Genomic DNA, 6262 nt, shown 5'->3' on the forward strand with positions numbered 1-6262 from the left:
ACTCACTACTTCAGGTTATCTGCCAAGCTAACTCTGACACCTACCGTTTAGAGTATTTGCTGTTCCATACAAAAGCCCTTCGTGGCCTTGGACCAGATCACTGCCACTACGCACCACCACCACAGCTTTGCTCCTCAGTGTGAGGTCTTCTGCAGGAGCCGGCCTGCAAATGGACAAAACCAACAACTGCCCATACCTGTGCCTTCTCTGTTGTGGCCCCCACCTTAAGGAATGGCCTGCCTGAGGAAGTCAGGAAGGCCCCTCCCGCTTTCCGTAAACCTTTCAAAACCATTGTTCAAAATGGCTTTTTGGTTTAAATTTTTATTATTTTCTCAACAACAACAAAAAAAGGTGGGATACAGAAGGCAAGAAGGGGTAGGGGGGAAATAGAGATTCATCAGGTTTGTCAAATATTATGAGTTGTTACATACAACAAGTAAAATCAGATATATTACCAAATGTATTACATGTTTCAAATACAGAAGCAGACAATAAAACATAAATATTAAAGAATTTGGGATAGATTCTCTCTTAAAAAAACAAAACAAGGACTTTCCTAAAGGTAGCGATAATCTATCCACGATAAAAAGAGATTACATATTTAACAGTTGAATGAACTTTTATGCTAAAATTAAATAATTGTAAAAACCTTAATATTGTATCATTTAATGTGTCATATTAAGAACATAAGAGAAGCCAATGTTGGATCAGGCCAATGGCCCATCCAGTCCAACACTCTGTCACACAGTGGCCAAAAAGCCCAGGTGCCATCAGGAGGTCCAGCAGTGGGGCCAGGACACTAGAAGCCCTCACACTATTGACCCCCTCCCAAGCACCAAGAATAAAGAGCATCACCTGCCCTGAAGTCCCTATCTATACCTTGTGGCTAACAGCCACCGATGGACCTCTGCTCCATATGCTTATCTAATTCCCTCTTGAAGCCATCCATGCTTGTAGCTGCCACCTCCTCCTGTGGCAGTGAATTCCATGTGTTAATCACTCTTTGGGTGAAGAAGTACTTCCTTTTATCTGTTCTAACCCCACCGCTCAGCAATTTCATGGAGGGCCCACGAGTTCTTGTATTGTGAGAAAGGGAGAAAAGTACCTCTTTCTCGACCTGCTCTATCCCATGCATAATCTTATAAACCTCAATCATGTCACCCCTCAGTCGTCGTTTCTCCAAGCTAAAGAGCCCTAAGCGCTTTAACCTTTCTTCATAGAGAAAGTGTTCCAACCCTTTTATCATTCTAGTTGCCCTTTTCTGCACTTTTCCCAAAGCTATAATATCCTTTTTAAGGTGTGGTGACCAGAACTGTACACAGTTAAGACTTATGTTTTGCTTCTGTCCTGTATTTAGATTCCTGATTCATTCTGCACCCCTAATCCTATTGTGTTGTTTATTGAATGCCCCATTTTATTGTATTGACCCACTCTGTGTAATCTGACTTGAGTCCAAATGAGAACGTATGTCCAATCATAAGAAGTGAGTTCAGCACCTCCAGACTAAGCAGTTACATGGCTTCTCCTTGTGTGGGTTCTCAGATGTTTTTGAAGATGGCCACGCTGTCCAAATCTCTTTCTACACTCTGAACATTCAAAAGGTTTCTCCCCTCTGTGGATTCCTAGATGCTTTTGAAGATGACTGCTCTGACTGAATCTTCCCACATTCTCAGCATTCAAAAGGCTTCTCCCCTGTGTGAGTTCTTAGATGTTGAAGATGGCCACTGAGACTGAATTTCTTCCCACACTATGAGCATTGAAAGGGCTTCTCCCATGTGGGTTCTTAGATGATTTTGAAGATAAAGGTTTTCCTCCATCCATTGCACTATCCAAAGCAGCACATGTTCCCTTGAAGTAGTCAATTACCACATTCCACTGTCTGGCCTGGAATGCAATAAAGCTAGTGGTAGTAAGAGCTCTGAAATCAGACACCTGTAAGCTCAAACCAGGCCTGATGCAATAATTCAGAGCAAGATGCGATAGTTATCAAAGACTGTTAAATAACGGAAGTACTGTAAGGCTGTTAATATTATAAGCACGTTTGTATTTGAGTAAAAAATCATATTGTTAATTGGGGTTGCCTGTGTCCTTTATAAAGTTTATATCTCTGGTACTTAGCATTATATTTTATGGCACAGATGGCCCGGCCTGATGAAGTGATATTTATGTCCAATCCAGCCCTCATAAGAACTGAGTTCAACACCTCTGGGCTAAGCAGTTACATGGTTTGTCCTTGTGTGGGTTCTTAGAAGTTTTTGAAGATGGCCACACTGTCTGAATGTCTTTCTACACTCTGAACATTCAAAAGGTTTCTCCACTCTGTGAATTCCATGATGCTTTTGAAGATGGCTACTCTGACTAAATCTCTTCCCACACACTGAGGGCTTCTCCTTTGTGTGGGTTCTCTGATGCTGTTGAAGAGTGGCACTCTGACTTAATCTCTTCCCGCACTCTGAACGTTCAAAAGGATTCTCCCATGTGGGTTCCTAAATGATTTTGAAGAGCATCTCTCCACCTGAATCTCTTTGCGCACTTGGAGCATTCAAAAGGTTTCTCCCGTGTGGGTTCTTTGATGCTGTTGAAGATGGCCACTTCGACCGAATCTCTTCCCACACTCAGAGCATTCAAAATTAAGATTAATCAACTATCAAGTACAGTCTTATTAGGTCTGAGTAACAAGAAAAACAGCAAAGCTAAATGTTTACCTAATATACCACATACCTGTGCTGCAGTTGACAAGTCTCCGTAGAGCATTAGAAAATAATGCAGCATAAAAATCCAAGCAATGAGATGACAAGTCTCCGGAGAGCATTAGAAGATAATGCAGCATAAAAATCCAAGCAATGAGGCACACTAGCACCACAGCATTCAATCTATGGCAGTCAGACATAGTGAAACATATCCCTTATGAGCCTATAGCTCCATTTATAGAATGGAGTCAGGCAGTCTCTCTTGGCCAACTAAAGGTCTTCTTCTCAGGAATCTTCCAGAGGATACTGGTCTTTTCTTCTTCCAGAAGATGTTTGCTTCTGCTCCTACTTTCCTCCTCCCAGCACACTATCCAAAGCAGCACAGGTTCCCCTGAAGTTTACTTTGCCTGCCGGCTGCTGTGGGGCCCAGCCCAGCCTGCGAACACACACCTGGGAACTTTGAAGGATACTGCTTTTAAAGATTTACATGCCTGGTCTGGAGTTATTGCCTGTTTTGAGTCAACTTAACTTTAGGACTTTTGTTTTCTGGCCCCCAGCAATGGGTGTGGGGAAAAGAGCATGTGGTGCAGATGAATTAATTTCCCCACTGGCTTGGAAACAGATTAAAATAGATCATTCCTTTGTACCATGCTTATCGCGACCGTCTCTGGATTTACAAACTGCTAACTGCTTCACTCCCCTTGTGAACCTCAAAGAGGACACTAATCATGTGGAGGAGAGGGGTGATATATATTACCTCAGCAGCAGAGGACACTAATCATGTGGAGGAGAGAGGTGATAAATATTACCTCAGCAGCAAGAGGATAAGAATGACCTGGGTTTTCTTAGTATCAGAAATGGCAGGCGCCGCCAGGCAGGACTTGAGGTAAGCGTGCCCTGCTGCTGGCTGGCCGGCCAGCGCATAAGAACCCCAGCCCGCTTTCTTTCTGCCTCAGCCAGCCAGCCAGCCCTTGGCCTCAGCGCACCCCGGGACCGCACGGCCCTTTACCCCCTCGCCCACCTACCTCCTCCCGCCGCGGGCACTTGGACGGCAGCAGCCGCGGCAGCTCCAGCGGCAGGTAAGGAGCACTGCCAAGAGGGGGTAAAGGGGCGCGTAGTCCCGGGGCACGCCGAGGTGGAGGGCTGGCTGGCTGATTCACACAATCCTCCCCCCCCAGTGCGCAAACATGAGGCCACACCGCCGGCGCTGCAGCGCTTTCTTTCTGCCGGCGCCTGAGCCAGCCAGCCCTCCGCCTTGGTGCGCCCCGGGACCGCGCGGCCCTTTACCCCCTTTTGGCAGCGCTCCTTACCTGCCGCTGGAGCTGCCGCCACCACCGCCAACTGAGTGCCCGGCCCCCCTCCTGCTGGGCTCCCGGTGGGGTGGTCTCCAGGCCCAACCGGGAGGTTGGCATCTGTAGCCTTGCCTAGGGCGCAGCCTCGCCTCGGGCTGGCCCTGCCTGTTGGTGACCCTAATGTGGATACCTTTCCAAATTAAACTCGGGAGATGGAAAGAGAATGTTCTCAGTCCGGGCCATACAGGCACAACCTCAGTGACGGAATTCAAGGGGGCTCTGAGGAGTCAGGGGTGGGGACTGAACCTTGCCCCAGAGCTTACTCCAGGACATTTCCACCTCCTGGGACCGGGGGAGTCAGAGCAGGAGGAGGGAATCCTATTTTCCTTCCTGATTCAGTCTGGGAGAATCTGGGGGTGGAGGGGGAGGACAACTGGGACTGGGGAATTCATGTACCACAAGGTTCACCTGCCAACTCCACGGATAATGGTCCATTTCCACAATGCTGGATGCTGTGTGTGTGTGTGTGTGGGTGGGTCTATCTGACCCCTCCGAACTTACTGAGTGGTTGGGTTGGGGGACACAATCTTTTCCTTTCAACCGAAATAAACCCTACTGCCAGCATGCTTTGGGCTTCAAAGGGGTAAGACCCCGGAAAGCTCACAGCAGGCTGGATTGGGGGGGGGATTAGGGTTGGGGGCAATGTTCCCTCTAAGTTGTGGAGTCTTGGGAGCAAAAATTCGACTTTGTGAGCTACTGGCATTAAAGTTGTGAGCCAGCGATTTGGCTACCGCATAAATTAGTTTGCCCTGGAGCCATCCTCCCTGAGCGAAGACAAAAATGTGTGAGCCAGAGGCTAAAAAACTGTGAGCTATCTCACACTAAGTCAGCTTAGAGGGAACACTGGTTGGGGGATGCCTTTCTAGAACTGCTTGTCAGATAAAAATGTTTGTGGATTAAGGATGTCGACCGGTTGCACTATGTTTACGCCAACTATAGGGGAGTTTTACCCTTGTATGTATTCTCTGAGGTACATGAAAATTGGATCTGTGCCTCAGGTAAGGATGGGCATGAACCTTGGAAATGCAGTTCTGTTCCTGGTTCGTGGCCTGCACGTCATCGTTCAGCTGTTTCAGGCTGTCTTGTGCAGTCCCTTTAAACTTTAAAAAGACTGCAGAAGAGAGCCCAAAAAACAGCAACCAGTGAAAAGGGGGGCATCTCTTGGGAAGGGACTTCTCCGAGCTTTTGTAACATTTTTTCAATGTTAGAGTAAGGTGTAAGGTTTCTGTGTAAATTCAAGCTCTTTACAACAGTTTACATTGTTTCAGTGCTTTATATGATCTGTGGTTTTCTTTTAGGTGTGAAATAGGCAAAAAGCTCTTTTAACGGGCTAAGCAGTTAAATGCTTTCTCCTTGTATGGGTTATTAGATGATGTTGAAGACTGGCATTGTGACCGAACCTCTTTCCACACTCCGAGCATTCAAAAGGTTTCTCCCCTGTGTGGGTTCTTCGATGCTGTAGAAGATTGGAATTCAAATTGAATCTCTTTCCACACTCTGAGCATTCAAAAGGTTTCTCCCCTGTGTGAGTAAACTGATGCCGTTGAAAATTGCCACTATGACTGAATCTCTTTCCACACTCTGAGCATTCAAAAGGTTTCTCCCCTGTGTGGATTCTTAGATGCTCCTGAAGATTGCCACTATAACTGAACCCCTTTCCACACACTGAGCATTCAAAACGTTTCTGACCTGTGTGGGTTCTTCGATGCTGTTGAAGATTGTCACTCCTACTGAATTTCTTTCCACACTCTGAACATTCAAAAGGTTTCTCCCCTGTGTGGATTCTTTCATGCATTTGAAGATTGCCACTCTGACTGAACTTCTTTCCGCACTGCAAGCATTCAAAAGGTTTCTCCCCTGCGTGGGTTCTTAGATGCTTTTGAAGATCGCCATTCTGATTGAACCCCTTTCCACACTTTGAGCACTCAAAAGGCTTCTCACCTGTATGGGTTATTAGATGCTGGTGAAGATTGTCACTCCTTCTGAATTTCATTCCACACTCTGAGCATTCAAATGGCTTCTCCCCTGTGTGGATCCTTTGGTGCACTAAAAGCTGTGATCTGCATCTGAAGTGCTTTCCACACTCAAAGCATTTATGTCCCTTCATTATACTGTGCTTTGGAAAGTGTGCATGACTCTTTCTTCCCTCAGAGAATGCCATTTCAGCCTCTGAGGAGATAAACAGCTTCTCTCCTGAGTGAATCCTTTGGTGTTGAACAA

This window comes from Gekko japonicus, unplaced genomic scaffold, assembly GCF_001447785.1.
Source record: "Gekko japonicus isolate JY-2015 unplaced genomic scaffold, Gekko_japonicus_V1.1 scaffold6062, whole genome shotgun sequence".
NCBI classification, from domain to species: Eukaryota; Metazoa; Chordata; class Lepidosauria; order Squamata; family Gekkonidae; genus Gekko; species Gekko japonicus.